The sequence below is a fragment of the Ambystoma mexicanum genome, chromosome 11, assembly GCF_040938575.1.
Source record: "Ambystoma mexicanum isolate Mex_15411 chromosome 11, UKY_AmexF1_1, whole genome shotgun sequence".
NCBI classification, from domain to species: Eukaryota; Metazoa; Chordata; class Amphibia; order Caudata; family Ambystomatidae; genus Ambystoma; species Ambystoma mexicanum.
This window is the reverse complement of record NC_090934.1, coordinates 822,738,294-822,753,398: the sequence shown is the minus strand read 5'-3', so window position 1 is coordinate 822,753,398 and position 15,105 is coordinate 822,738,294. Positions and strand designations below refer to the sequence as shown.

Genomic DNA, 15,105 nt, shown 5'->3' with positions numbered 1-15,105 from the left:
AAATGAGATGACCATCTATTGGAAGAAGATCAAGGGTCATTCCAAAGTAGAGGGACCAGACAAAACTGGAAATGACTTAGCTGATCAGCTGGCCAAAACCGGGGCCATCCAAGGGGATCTAATTGAGATTGAGTCCCTGTTGGGGGAAATCCAGGTCACTGCAATCACTAGGTCCCAGACAAATGCTCACAACGACCTTTCAATTGCACAATGGAGTAAGGAGACCCCTGATGCTGATTTGATTACCGCTCAGAAGGGGGATCCAATAATTGGTAAATTTTACCAGCACCTTGAGGACCCTGAGAACTTTCCCCTGACGGATACCGATTACATTGGGAAAGAGGACCTAAGAGTGTTGATGAAATGTCCAAAAATGTTCCGGATCCAAGACGGTTTGTTGGTAAGGAAATCCAAAGCTGGCCACGATCAGTGGGTGGTTCCTACCTCATTCCGAAGCCTGATGTTAAGTCACGCCCATGATGCGGCCACTGCCGGTCACAGGGGGTTTCACACAACATTGGAAATCTTAAGAGAGGTTGCATACTGGCCACACATGGGGCAGGACCTCGACCAGTACCTGAAGGGTTGCCTTGTGTGTGCACAATTTCAGCCATCATCCCTCACACACCGGGCGCCTTTACAAAAGAGGGGAATGACACTGCCATGGTCAGATTTACAAATCGACTTTGTAGGCCCTGTGATTCGCTCGGCTAGGGGGAATAAGTACATGTTGACCGTGACATGCTTGTTTACCAAGTGGGTGGAATGTCTCCCAGCCCCAAATTGCAAGGCAGAAACTGCAGCGGCCTTGATGATTAACCACATCTTTTCCCGTTTTGGTCTACCTCAAAGGATTGAGTCAGACAGAGGTAGCCACTTCACCAGTGAAGTAATGACAAAGATGTGGGAGATACTGGGGGTCAAGAGAAAGCTGCATATTGCTTATAGACCAGCTTCTTCTGGGGCAGTAGAGAGATATAACCGGACAATTGTGAGCATATTAAAGAAGTTTGTGGCAGATTCTGGGCCAAGTTGGGATATCCGATTACCTCTGGTCCTAATGGCCATCAGATCTACCCCTTCATCTGCAACCAAAATGTCACCATTTGAGTTGATGACTGGGCGCAAGATGGTGCTTCCGCAGCATTTGCTCTACAGGACCCAAGAGCAGACACTGATAAATGCCTCCACTACTCATGAGTATGTAGAGAATTTAAGGAAACACCTCCAACATGCTTTTGCTTATGCTCAGCGGAATCTAGAAAGATCGACTGATAGCATGAAGACCCATTATGACCTGAAAACTTTCAGGAAGGAATATCAGGTGGGAGACCGGGTCTATCTATACAACTTCCAAAGGAACCAGGCCAAGCAGCGCAAATTTTTGCCTACATGGAAGGGACCCTTTGAGATCGTCTACAAGATCTCCCCTGTGGCCTACAAAATCCACATCCCCAAAGGTCCTTTGGCAGAGGGGGAAGACAAGTGGGTCCACATAAACCAGTTGAAATGTTGCCATCCCAGGCACACTCTGCAACAACTGGAGGAATCCTCTGGAATCCTAGCGGGTACTGTATCAGACTAATTCAGTTCCAATCATAAAACATACCACATCTAGTCTCTAACATACTGTGATTGTATGAAACTGTCTCTTAGTCATACTGTTTTTATTAAAATAAGAATGTAATGTTTCGTTATGATAAAATGCATATGCTGCCCCACTATCTCAACAGTGGTGGAAAAAAAATCGTCTATGAGTAGATATTGCCGCTCTTCCTTTATCATCCTAGGAGAGATGAAACCATGAAGGATGACCAAGAAGGACGATCCGGAGACCGGGAGCAAAGACACAACGGGCCCGGGGTACCGCCCAATCTTCCCATCAGGACCGGCGAGGAGAACTGATCGATCTGACCGGATGGAGAAGAAGATGCTGAACTGTGCCATCTACAGAAGAGGAAGAAGATTATGCGGACAGACCGGTGCGTGGGTCAAAACCCTTGGGCACGCGACTCCCCATCGACCCAAACTCAAAGTGCAGTCACGTGGGGGGGCTTGTAGGGTGTCCTGACCCACGTTTAAGCTACCCTGCTACAACATTTGGTGCTGTGGGCTTAGGAAATTCAAGATGGCGGAAAACCCACATGTGCGCCGAAATCCAGGAAAGCTGCGCAGTTGTGCGCACACCAAAATGGTTACCTAACTTGCCACCCACCAGGGTAAAGAAAGGTCTTTGTTAACAAAATCCACTTTTACTGATGTCAAAAAGTTGCTGAAATCGTGACTCATTGGACCACTTTAAAGATTCAACCCTTTTTGTGGGGTTCCACATAACCATCTTACTGTAAGGAGCCCCATCAAAACAATGTTAAGCAAGGATTTACTACCATGTAAGAACCATTCCTGTTTAGAATGCATTAATCCAAGAAAATCCCAAAAATGGGTGCAGTACCAGTACTCACCACTATCCAAAAGCCGGCGTTTTAAAACCCACTGTGTGTTTTTCTGAAGGCAAGCAAAATGCCTATTTCAAACCTTGCAACATGTGCAAAATATTCACTGAACACCAGCAGACATTTGGCAGAATGGAGTTTTGTGTGCCTACAAAATCTGGGAAATGAAGAGCCCAAAAACAATGCTTATAACAAAAATGCTATGGAGTCAGCAGCTTAAGCCTAACTGCAACTGGATTTAAAACCACAAAATCGAAAATGTTAAATTAAATGAGTGACCTATGTTTGGTGTCACATGCCTTTGTAACTGTTGAAATGTCATAGTTTTGCACTTAGAATCAGCATTCTAGCTGCATGTGTAAAATTACAAGTTATTTTAAAAGCAACAAAAAGTTAGCTGAAGGTCTGGCTTAAGGAACTTGATTTTGCCTAGCAACGGATCCCATCAGGAGTGAAACTTGAGTCACAACTATGTTCCCAGGCCAATGTTCCTTTTGCTGCCCACACTAAGGATATGCCATCTATCTGATAATTGAATTTCCTGTGCTCTGCCAGAGAGTGAACAAAGCCCTCTCCACTCAGGCAAAGGTTTTTATTACAGACGTCGTAAAAAGTGGCTTCCTCCTGGAGAAGCTGGGAGGGGCACTGCCTGTGAGAAGCAAGCTGGCTTGGCAGAAACTGGAAAGACTGGTTTCTGTACCATGTGACCTGAAAAGACACACCCCTGCAGCAAGGATATGGTTTTATAAAAAGGGGGATAATTCATAGTGCGGACATGTGAAAATTTTATAAATGATACCATAATTCTTGTGATTTTTCTGCCCACAGTTTAAGACGTGGTAGGAACCGGTGGTATGTTCAGGGGGGTTTTAGCGGAAAAGTGGATATTACTCTAAATGTGTGCATGTTAAAAATCTGAAACTTCATCAGTTAATGTCCCTACCCCCTGCACACATGTATGTAAAGTTGGGTCCATGTCGGAAATTGAAAAAGCAGTTAAAAAGTCAATTATGTACACTCTTTGAATGCAAGCTCCGAGAATGAGCAGATTTGGACATAGACATGGCTAAATTCAGCCACACCATGTATATGTAATTTCAAACAACTGTGTAACTCTGAAGTATGGATTTTGATCATATATATATTTGGGTGCACAGATGACAAGGGAGGTTGTTTCAAGAGATCATAAAATGACATCAATCTGACTCACAGTTCAGTTTGCCAATCAAGCGGAGGAATGGAAGCCTGACCAATGACGAATGAGAGGGGCAAGTCTAGTGATGCAACACACACACCCATTCTCAAGAAACAGATAAAAGCAGAGAGTCAGGACACATAGAGAGATTCAATTTCATCTGCCGCTGGAAGCCCTGCCGGAAAAATCCATACTTACCTCCATCAAACTCCAGAAAGCCAAACTAGAGACTTCAATCTATCCATAGCAGAGACCAGACCAGAGAGAAAGCAGTGCTGTGCCTAGCAGAGACCAGACCAGAGAGAAAGCAGTGCTGTGCCTAGCCGAGACCAGACCAGGCGCTGTGAGCAGAATCCGGAAAGACCTGACCAGACTGAAGATCGTGACCAAGTCGCTTTCCTGTTCAAAATCTCTTGTGAGTACTTAGCAAAACTCAGAACACATCTCTTAGTTTAAATTCATCTAATTCAATCTATTTAACCTAAGTAGAACTGCCTCCTATCTGTCACCTGTCATTTCTAGTAAAATTTGTCATTTTGAAAAAGTGTGCGTTTAAAATTTACAAAACCAAAAACGACCTTTACTAAATTACTCATATCTCCGCAACCGTTTGGGCTAGAGACTTGCAATAACTTTCATTTGGAAGCTGAGATCCCAGGCTTTCCTAGGACCCCAAAACAGTAGAGATAGTCCTTGCGGTTCCTCTGTAATAGCGCTCGGCGCATCCGCGAATTTTGCCGCGATTTGCAATTTCTTCACATGTAAAAAAACTGCTGCTGCCTGATTTCATTTGCCAGAAATTCGTTTAACCTGCTAACTATCCCTGCATCATTGCTAGTGTGAGCCTGGACTAATATTAACTAGATACCACTCACCCTGAACCTCTGAAAGGGAATTAAAAACATTTCCAGCATATTTCTCATCCATTGCTAGCACATATCAAAGCATTTTGCCTGTGTTTTCAAAACTCCTATCTGTTTTCTGTAGTGTAAGCTTGCTGGGGTGAACTGATTTACATTGATTGCATTTCTGAGAACTGTGTGTTTTCCTTCCATTTCCTTGCCTTGCATCAAGGGGGGGAGGGGATTGCCAGAGAAAAGTGATTACATTGTTTGTTGAAATCATATTGAGTATTTCCTATACTGCATTTCATTCATTCAACCTTGCATTTCCTTGAACTCTATAAAGCATTCTCTACCACATTATACTTTTGTTCCTATTTACCAGTGTGCTACCTTATCCATTTCATGTCAACTCATTAGTGATTAAAGAAGTGTGCTAGTGCCAGATTCTCCGTTGTTAATATTTACCATATCAGATTAAGTGTGATATTCAATTATTAATTTATTAAAAAGTGTGATATATATTTTAATTTATCAAATAAACCTTTTAAACTTGCAAAACAGAATTACTTCTTGGCTCAGTGGGGTCAGGGGGATTCCGAGAGAGGGGTGTTATACAAGGGTAGTCATCCAGAACGCATGAACTGGACCTAAAGATATATCAATAAGGGTTTTCATTCAGTATTCTAGACTAGGCGTTAACTTGGCTGTAGTGCTGAATTGAATCCTCTTACAGTACCTACATATAGAATCCTTGGTGCACTCTTGCTAAATCTGCTGGAATGTGTCTTCTATTGTGCCCAAGGTGGTTGTGTATTTGGGGACTCAGGGAAGCAAGGGAGCAGTCTAATGCAATGCACTGCAGTGCTAAGAGAGGCATGCCTTTTTCAGAAAAAAGTTCAGGTTTTCTGCCAATCAGAAAAAAATAGCAATGCAATCAGGCCAAAGGCAGAACACACATGCCAGTGAGTCTCTGTGGCACAATTGGTTAGCGCGTTCGGCTGTTAACCGAAAAGATGCTGCTGTTTTTGGCACAAAGACACAGAGTGTTCCACTCAGTAAACCTGAGTCATTTCTCCCGTGTTCTCTGGGTTCAGCCTACTGTCCCCTTTTAACACAAGTGCGCAACTGTGGCTTTCTCCTCATAGCAAGTTATGCCTACACAGAGGACATTTGGTGCACTGTTGATGGGCTCGGTCCTCTACTAAATCCCCTGTGTTTGTGGATTAGGGGAGGTAGGGAAGTGCTTGATACCCTGATTTGCTGTGGGAAATAGAGCTATTTTAGAAATATTTTCAGGTTGCCTGGGAAGCATAAGCAAACAGCACACCAATCAGGCCCCTGTGTAAGAACTGCATGAGTCTCTGTGGCGCAATTGGTTAGCGCGTTCGGCTGTTAACCGAAAGGTTGGTGGTTCAAGCCCACCCAGGGACGGTGCATTTTGGCTCAAAAATTCAGCGTGACCAACTATGGACTTCTGTTTACCTCTCGCAGGTCTCGTCTGCTGACGTCCAAAAAATCCAATAAACTGCAAGCAATTCTTCTCGCTTGCTTTAGTTTTTCAAAATTTGCCATTCAATTCATAAACATCAAGACTTCATGGGAAGGGTTTGGCTGCAGCGTGTACTGATGCACAGAAGGAAGCTATCCTAGCCAGTCTACTTAAAGAAGCAATGAGGCTCTGCAGGTCCATGCACGTCTCCTACCTTTATTCTGTCATCAGACACACCAGGTGGACTGCCACAAGGACCTCGTGGCGCAATGGTAGCGCGTCTGACTCCAGATCAGAAGGTTGTGTGTTCAAATCACGTCGGGGTCATACTTCCTTTTCCCACTCTGAAATACAAAATTGCTCTTCAGTATCTCGTTATTTCAACCTGACTGCATCTTTGTGCTCTGGGCCTAGTTGTTCTGGCGTTTCGAATGTAAACTTTGCACCAGGGAAGTATCATATTGACAGACACCCATGAAGGACATGGTCAAGCTTTAAAGCAGGCCAATCTCTATGTTTTACTGGATGCAGCAGAAGTATTTCCTCTTTACCATCTCTTCAAGTGGGCCTGACTGATGTGCTGTTTTGTGCACGCTACGTGGGCTTTGTAAAGCATACCTCTGCCATTTGCATGGCCTCCTAGCGCTGTCAATATTTTCGTGTAATCGCTGAATGCTGCACTGTCCTGGGAACTCTAGGTGTGACTAAAGGATATATGCTGGGGCCCCGAAAGGGGGTCGGCAGTCTAGTGGCAATGCCCATCACTTTGCAGTTTCAGTTTGTGAGTTCAGGTACCGGTCTGGTGTCGGAAACCTGTAAGCGCCCTCCCAATCAACTGTCGGTCCTGGATTGTGAGGATTTCCCCTTATACTGGTCTCAGTAGACACATTTCCATTTTACTTTTTCACTCTCGCATTGCCTATTTCTCTCTCTCTCATAGATACATTATAGACAAGAGAGACATTGTCAGCGAGAGGGCTTCACAGCACCTTCCCCCATTTCCCTAAGTGCATTGCAAGGGGCTCTGGGAGGCGTGCACATTTGTCTGAAACACAAAGATCCACTGGCAATAAAAAGAGTAGGTCCCTAGTTTGCATTTCTTAGAATTTGAGGCGGCACTCAGAGTTGTCTCGGGCGTGACTGTACCTTTCATAGGAGATGTGCTAATCCCCAAACCCTCTTCCTTTGTCCCAGTAATCTGTCTTAGTGCCTCTAGCAAGTTGTTTTCTGAAACAAAGCTTACCTGAACATCCTGTAAAATTGGTAACTTTTCAGTAGCAGTACAGTGCAGTATATAGCATTCCTGTTGCGCACAGCATCTAGATCCAAAAATTGCTTACTCTACCCCAGAAATTAGAATTCACCTAGTCAAACAGAGGGATCTATAAAGAGCATGGCAAGTAGTTAACATAAGCTACTTCCCCCAAGTTCTCTTGGTGCACTCTGCTGCCCTCTTTTAACAGAAGAATGCAACTGCAGGTCTTGCTTCTCAGCAAGGTACCTACATATAGAATCCTTGGTGCACTCTTGCTAAATCTGCTGGAATGTGTCTTCTATTGTGCCCAAGGTGGTTGTGTATTTGGGGACTCAGGGAAGCAAGGGAGCAGTCTAATGCACTGCAGTGCTAAGAGAGGCATGCCTTTTTCAGAAAAAAGTTCAGGTTTTCTGCCAATCAGAAAAAAATAGCAATGCAATCAGGCCAAAGGCAGAACACACATGCCAGTGAGTCTCTGTGGCGCAATTGGTTAGCGCGTTCGGCTGTTAACCGAAAAGACGCTGCTGTTTTTGGCACAAAGACACAGAGTGTTCCACTCAGTAAACCTGAGTCATTTCTCCCGTGTTCTCTGGGTTCAGCCTACTGTCCCCTTTTAACACAAGTGCGCAACTGTGGCTTTCTCCTCATAGCAAGTTATGCCTACACAGAGGACATTTGGTGCACTGTTGATGGGCTCTGTCCTCTACTAAATCCCCTGTGTTTGTGGATTAGGGGAGGTAGGGAAGTGCTTGATACCCTGATTTGCTGTGGGAAATAGAGCTATTTTAGAAATATTTTCAGGTTGCCTGGGAAGCATAAGCAAACAGCACACCAATCAGGCCGCTGTGTAAGAACTGCATGAGTCTCTGTGGCGCAATCGGTTAGCGCGTTCGGCTGTTAACCGAAAGGTTGGTGGTTCAAGCCCACCCAGGGAAGGTGCATTTTGGCTCAAAAATTCAGCATGACCAACTATGAACTTCTGTTTACCTCTCGCAGGTCTCGTCTGCTGACGTCCAAAAAATCCAATAAACTGTAAGCAATTCTTCTCGCTTGCTTTAGTTTTTCAAAACTTGCCATTCAATTCATAAACATCAAGACTTCATGGGAAGGGTTTGGCTGCAGCGTGTACTGATGCACAGAAGGAAGCTATCCTAGCCAGTCTACTTAAAGAAACAATGAGGCTCTGCAGGTGCATGTACGTCTCATACCTTTATTCTGTCATCAGACACACCAGGTGGATTGCCACAAGGACCTCGTGGCGCAATGGTAGCGCGTCTGACTCCAGATCAGAAGGTTTCGTGTTCAAATCACGTCGGGGGCATATTTGCTTTTCCCACTCTGAAATATAAAATTGCTCTTCAGTATCTCGTTATTTCAACCTGACTGCATCTTTGTGCTCTGGGCCTAGTTGTTCTGGCGTTTCGAATGTAAGCTTTGCAGCAGGGAAGTATCATATTGACAGACACCCATGAAGGACATGGTCAACCTTTAAAGCAGGCCAATCTCTATGTTTTACTGGATGCAGCAGAAGTATTTCCTCTTTACCATCTCTTCAAGTGGGCCTGACTGATGTGCTGTTTTGTGCACGCTACGTGGGCTTTGTAAAGCATACCTCTGCCATTTGCATGGCCTCCTAGCGCTGTCAATATTTTCGTGTAATCGCTGAATGCTGCACTGTCCTGGGAACTCTAGGTGTGACTAAAGGATATATGCTGGGGCCCCGAAAGGGGGTCAGCAGTCTAGTGGCAATGCCCATCACTTTGCAGTTTGGGTTTGTGAGTTCAGGTACCGGTCTGGTGTCGGAAACCTGTAAGCGCCCTCCCAATCAACTGTCGGTCCTGGATTGTGAGGATTTCCCCTTATACTGGTCTCAGTAGACACATTTCCATTTTACTTTTTCACTCATGCATTGCCTATTTCTCTCTCTCTCGTAGATACATTATAGACAAGAGAGACATTGTCAGCGAGAGGGCTTCACAGCACCTTCCCCCCTTTCCCTAAGTGCATTGCAAGGGGCTCTGGGAGGCGTGCACATTTGTCTGAACACAAAGATCCACTGGCAATAAAAAGCGTAGGTCCCTAGTTTGCATTTCTTAGAATTTGAGGTGACACTCAGAGTTGTCTCGGGCGTGACTGTACCTTTCATAGGAGATGTGCTAATCCCCAAACCCTCTTCCTTTGTCCCAGTAATCTGTCTTAGTGCCTCTAGCAAGTTTTTTTCTGAAACAAAGCTTACCTGAACATCCTGTAAAATTGGTAACTTTTCAGTAGCAGTACAGTGCAGTATATAGCATTCCTGTTGCGCACAGCATCTAGATCCAAAAATTGCTTACTCTACCCCAGAAATTAGAATTCACCCAGTCAAACAGAGGGATCTATAAAGAGCATGGCAAGTAGTTAACATAAGCTACTTCCCCCAAGTTCTCTTGGTGAACTCTGCTGCCCTCTTTTAACAGAAGAATGCAACTGCAGGTCTTGCTTCTCAGCAAGGTACCTACATATAGAATCCTTGGTGCACTCTTGCTAAATCTGCTGGAATGTGTCTTCTATTGTGCCCAAGGTGGTTGTGTATTTGGGGACTCAGGGAAGCAAGGGAGCAGTCTAATGCACTGCAGTGCTAAGAGAGGCATGCCTTTTTCAGAAAAAAGTTCAGGTTTTCTGCCAATCAGAAAAAAATAGCAATGCAATCAGGCCAAAGGCAGAACACACATGCCAGTGAGTCTCTGTGGCGCAATTGGTTAGCGCGTTCGGCTGTTAACCGAAAAGACGCTGCTGTTTTGGGCACAAAGACACAGAGTGTTCCACTCAGTAAACCTGAGTCATTTCTCCCGTGTTCTCTGGGTTTAGCCTACTGTCCCCTTTTAACACAAGTGCGCAACTGTGGCTTTCTCCTCATAGCAAGTTATGCCTACACAGAGGGCATTTGGTGCACTGTTGATGGGCTCTGTCCTCTACTAAATCCCCTGTGTTTGTGGATTACGGGAGGTAGGGAAGTGCTTGATACCCTGATTTGCTGTGGGAAATAGAGCTATTTTAGAAATATTTTCAGGTTGCCTGGGGAGCATAAGCAAACAGCACACCAATCAGGCCCCAGTGTAAGCACTGCATGAGTCTCTGTGGCGCAATCGGTTAGCGCGTTCGGCTGTTAACCGAAAGGTTGGTGGTTCAAGCCCACCCAGGGACGATGCATTTTGGCTCAAAAATTCAGCATGACCAACTATGAACAACTGTTTACCTCTCGCAGGTCTCGTCTGCTGACGTCCAAAAAATCCAATAAACTGCAAGCAATTCTTCTCGCTTGCTTTAGTTTTTCAAAACTTGCCATTCAATTCATAAACATCAAGACTTCATGGGAAGGGTTTGGCTGCAGCGTGTACTGATGCACAGAAGGAAGCTTTCCTAGCCAGTCTACTTAAAGAAGCAATGAGGCTCTGCAGGTCCATGTACGTCTCCTACCTTTACTCTGTCATCAGACACACCAGGGGGACTGCCACAAGGACCTCGTGGCGCAATGGTAGCGCGTCTGACTCCAGATCAGAAGGTTGCGTGTTCAAATCACGTCGGGGTCATACTTCCTTTTCCCACTCTGAAATACAAAATTACTCTTCAGTATCTCGTTATTTCAACCTGACTGCATCTTTGTGCTCTGGGCCTAGTTGTTCTGGCGTTTCGAATGTAAGCTTTGCAGCAGGGAAGTATCATATTGACAGACACCCATGAAGGACATGGTCAACCTTTAAAGCAGGCCAATCTCTATGTTTTACTGGATGCAGCAGAAGTATTTCCTCTTTACCATCTCTTCAAGTGGGCCTGACTGATGTGCTGTTTTGTGCACGCTACGTGGGCTTTGTAAAGCATACCTCTGCCATTTGCATGGCCTCCTAGCGCTGTCAATATTTTCGTGTAATCGCTGAATGCTGCACTGTCCTGGGAACTCTAGGTGTGACTAAAGGATATATGCTGGGGCCCCGAAAGGGGGTCGGCAGTCTAGTGGCAATGCCCATCACTTTGCAGTTTCGGTTTGTGAGTTCAGGTACCGGTCTGGTGTCGGAAACCTGTAAGCGCCCTCCCAATCAACTGTCGGTCCTGGATTGTGAGGATTTCCCCTTATACTGGTCTCAGTAGACACATTTCCATTTTACTTTTTCACTCTCGCATTGCCTATTTCTCTCTCTCTCATAGATACATTATAGACAAGAGAGACATTGTCAGCGAGAGGGTTGCACAGCACCTTCCCTCATTTCCCTAAGTGCATTGCAAGGGGCTCTGGGAGGCGTGCACATTTGTCTGAAACACAAAGATCCACTGGCAATAAAAAGCGTAGGTCCCTAGTTTGCATTTCTTAGAATTTGAGGCGGCACTCAGAGTTGTCTCGGGCGTGACTGTACCTTTCATAGGAGATGTGCTAATCCCCAAACCCTCTTCCTTTGTCCCAGTAATCTGTCTTAGTGCCTCTAGCAAGTTTTTTTCTGAAACAAAGCTTACCTGAACATCCTGTAAAATTGGTAACTTTTCAGTAGCAGTACAGTGCAGTATATAGCATTCCTGTTGCGCACAGCATCTAGATCCAAAAATTGCTTACTCTACCCCAGAAATTAGAATTCACCCAGTCAAACAGAGGGATCTATAAAGAGCATGGCAAGTAGTTAACATAAGCTACTTCCCCCAAGTTCTCTTGGTGAACTCTGCTGCCCTCTTTTAACAGAAGAATGCAACTGCAGGTCTTGCTTCTCAGCAAGGTACCTACATATAGAATCCTTGGTGCACTCTTGCTAAATCTGCTGGAATGTGTCTTCTATTGTGCCCAAGGTGGTTGTGTATTTGGGGACTCAGGGAAGCAAGGGAGCAGTCTAATGCACTGCAGTGCTAAGAGAGGCATGCCTTTTTCAGAAAAAAGTTCAGGTTTTCTGCCAATCAGAAAAAAATAGCAATGCAATCAGGCCAAAGGCAGAACACACATGCCAGTGAGTCTCTGTGGCGCAATTGGTTAGCGCGTTCGGCTGTTAACCGAAAAGACGCTGCTGTTTTGGGCACAAAGACACAGAGTGTTCCACTCAGTAAACCTGAGTCATTTCTCCCGTGTTCTCTGGGTTTAGCCTACTGTCCCCTTTTAACACAAGTGCGCAACTGTGGCTTTCTCCTCATAGCAAGTTATGCCTACACAGAGGGCATTTGGTGCACTGTTGATGGGCTCTGTCCTCTACTAAATCCCCTGTGTTTGTGGATTACGGGAGGTAGGGAAGTGCTTGATACCCTGATTTGCTGTGGGAAATAGAGCTATTTTAGAAATATTTTCAGGTTGCCTGGGGAGCATAAGCAAACAGCACACCAATCAGGCCCCAGTGTAAGCACTGCATGAGTCTCTGTGGCGCAATCGGTTAGCGCGTTCGGCTGTTAACCGAAAGGTTGGTGGTTCAAGCCCACCCAGGGACGATGCATTTTAGCTCAAAAATTCAGCATGACCAACTATGAACTTCTGTTTACCTCTCGCAGGTCTCGTCTGCTGACGTCCAAAAAATCCAATAAACTGCAAGCAATTCTTCTCGCTTGCTTTAGTTTTTCAAAACTTGCCATTCAATTCATAAACATCAAGACTTCATGGGAAGGGTTTGGCTGCAGCGTGTACTGATGCACAGAAGGAAGCTTTCCTAGCCAGTCTACTTAAAGAAGCAATGAGGCTCTGCAGGTCCATGTACGTCTCCTACCTTTACTCTGTCATCAGACACACCAGGGGGACTGCCACAAGGACCTCGTGGCGCAATGGTAGCGCGTCTGACTCCAGATCAGAAGGTTGCGTGTTCAAATCACGTCGGGGTCATACTTCCTTTTCCCACTCTGAAATACAAAATTACTCTTCAGTATCTCGTTATTTCAACCTGACTGCATCTTTGTGCTCTGGGCCTAGTTGTTCTGGCGTTTCGAATGTAAGCTTTGCAGCAGGGAAGTATCATATTGACAGACACCCATGAAGGACATGGTCAACCTTTAAAGCAGGCCAATCTCTATGTTTTACTGGATGCAGCAGAAGTATTTCCTCTTTACCATCTCTTCAAGTGGGCCTGACTGATGTGCTGTTTTGTGCACGCTACGTGGGCTTTGTAAAGCATACCTCTGCCATTTGCATGGCCTCCTAGCGCTGTCAATATTTTCGTGTAATCGCTGAATGCTGCACTGTCCTGGGAACTCTAGGTGTGACTAAAGGATATATGCTGGGGCCCCGAAAGGGGGTCGGCAGTCTAGTGGCAATGCCCATCACTTTGCAGTTTCGGTTTGTGAGTTCAGGTACCGGTCTGGTGTCGGAAACCTGTAAGCGCCCTCCCAATCAACTGTCGGTCCTGGATTGTGAGGATTTCCCCTTATACTGGTCTCAGTAGACACATTTCCATTTTACTTTTTCACTCTCGCATTGCCTATTTCTCTCTCTCTCATAGATACATTATAGACAAGAGAGACATTGTCAGCGAGAGGGTTGCACAGCACCTTCCCTCATTTCCCTAAGTGCATTGCAAGGGGCTCTGGGAGGCGTGCACATTTGTCTGAAACACAAAGATCCACTGGCAATAAAAAGCGTAGGTCCCTAGTTTGCATTTCTTAGAATTTGAGGCGGCACTCAGAGTTGTCTCGGGCGTGACTGTACCTTTCATAGGAGATGTGCTAATCCCCAAACCCTCTTCCTTTGTCCCAGTAATCTGTCTTAGTGCCTCTAGCAAGTTGTTTTCTGAAACAAAGCTTACCTGAACATCCTGTAAAATTGGTAACTTTTCAGTAGCAGTACAGTGCAGTATATAGCATTCCTGTTGCGCACAGCATCTAGATCCAAAAATTGCTTACTCTACCCCAGAAATTAGAATTCACCTAGTCAAACAGAGGGATCTATAAAGAGCATGGCAAGTAGTTAACATAAGCTACTTCCCCCAAGTTCTCTTGGTGCACTCTGCTGCCCTCTTTTAACAGAAGAATGCAACTGCAGGTCTTGCTTCTCAGCAAGGTACCTACATATAGAATCCTTGGTGCACTCTTGCTAAATCTGCTGGAATGTGTCTTCTATTGTGCCCAAGGTGGTTGTGTATTTGGGGACTCAGGGAAGCAAGGGAGCAGTCTAATGCACTGCAGTGCTAAGAGAGGCATGCCTTTTTCAGAAAAAAGTTCAGGTTTTCTGCCAATCAGAAAAAAATAGCAATGCAATCAGGCCAAAGGCAGAACACACATGCCAGTGAGTCTCTGTGGCGCAATTGGTTAGCGCGTTCGGCTGTTAACCGAAAAGACGCTGCTGTTTTTGGCACAAAGACACAGAGTGTTCCACTCAGTAAACCTGAGTCATTTCTCCCGTGTTCTCTGGGTTCAGCCTACTGTCCCCTTTTAACACAAGTGCGCAACTGTGGCTTTCTCCTCATAGCAAGTTATGCCTACACAGAGGACATTTGGTGCACTGTTGATGGGCTCTGTCCTCTACTAAATCCCCTGTGTTTGTGGATTAGGGGAGGTAGGGAAGTGCTTGATACCCTGATTTGCTGTGGGAAATAGAGCTATTTTAGAAATATTTTCAGGTTGCCTGGGAAGCATAAGCAAACAGCACACCAATCAGGCCCCTGTGTAAGAACTGCATGAGTCTCTGTGGCGCAATCGGTTAGCGCGTTCGGCTGTTAACCGAAAGGTTGGTGGTTCAAGCCCACCCAGGGACGGTGCATTTTGGCTCAAAAATTCAGCATGACCAACTATGAACTTCTGTTTACCTCTCGCAGGTCTCGTCTGCTGACGTCCAAAAAATCCAATAAACTGTAAGCAATTCTTCTCGCTTGCTTTAGTTTTTCAAAACTTGCCATTCAATTCATAAACATCAAGACTTCATGGGAAGGGTTTGGCTGCAG

General features: G+C 45.3%; 9 non-coding genes across 9 annotated transcripts; all 9 read left to right on the top strand.

The window, feature by feature from the left end:
• The first annotated feature begins 5,850 nt into the window (after positions 1–5,850).
• Positions 5,851–5,924, top strand: TRNAN-GUU (transfer RNA asparagine (anticodon GUU)). Its single transcript has one exon. It is a non-coding gene; the product is annotated as a tRNA-Asn (tRNA).
• Positions 5,925–6,237: 313 nt separating this feature from the next.
• On the top strand, positions 6,238–6,309 carry TRNAW-CCA (transfer RNA tryptophan (anticodon CCA)). Its single transcript has one exon. It is a non-coding gene; the product is annotated as a tRNA-Trp (tRNA).
• Positions 6,310–8,099: 1,790 nt separating this feature from the next.
• TRNAN-GUU (transfer RNA asparagine (anticodon GUU)) lies at positions 8,100–8,173 on the top strand. The gene has a single exon. It is a non-coding gene; the product is annotated as a tRNA-Asn (tRNA).
• A 313-nt stretch (positions 8,174–8,486) lies between these two features.
• TRNAW-CCA (transfer RNA tryptophan (anticodon CCA)) lies at positions 8,487–8,558 on the top strand. The gene has a single exon. It is a non-coding gene; the product is annotated as a tRNA-Trp (tRNA).
• Positions 8,559–10,347: 1,789 nt separating this feature from the next.
• TRNAN-GUU (transfer RNA asparagine (anticodon GUU)) lies at positions 10,348–10,421 on the top strand. Its single transcript has one exon. It is a non-coding gene; the product is annotated as a tRNA-Asn (tRNA).
• Positions 10,422–10,734: 313 nt separating this feature from the next.
• Positions 10,735–10,806, top strand: TRNAW-CCA (transfer RNA tryptophan (anticodon CCA)). Its single transcript has one exon. It is a non-coding gene; the product is annotated as a tRNA-Trp (tRNA).
• A 1,790-nt stretch (positions 10,807–12,596) lies between these two features.
• TRNAN-GUU (transfer RNA asparagine (anticodon GUU)) lies at positions 12,597–12,670 on the top strand. Its single transcript has one exon. It is a non-coding gene; the product is annotated as a tRNA-Asn (tRNA).
• Positions 12,671–12,983: 313 nt separating this feature from the next.
• TRNAW-CCA (transfer RNA tryptophan (anticodon CCA)) lies at positions 12,984–13,055 on the top strand. Its single transcript has one exon. It is a non-coding gene; the product is annotated as a tRNA-Trp (tRNA).
• A 1,790-nt stretch (positions 13,056–14,845) lies between these two features.
• TRNAN-GUU (transfer RNA asparagine (anticodon GUU)) lies at positions 14,846–14,919 on the top strand. The gene has a single exon. It is a non-coding gene; the product is annotated as a tRNA-Asn (tRNA).
• Positions 14,920–15,105: the final 186 nt, after the last annotated feature.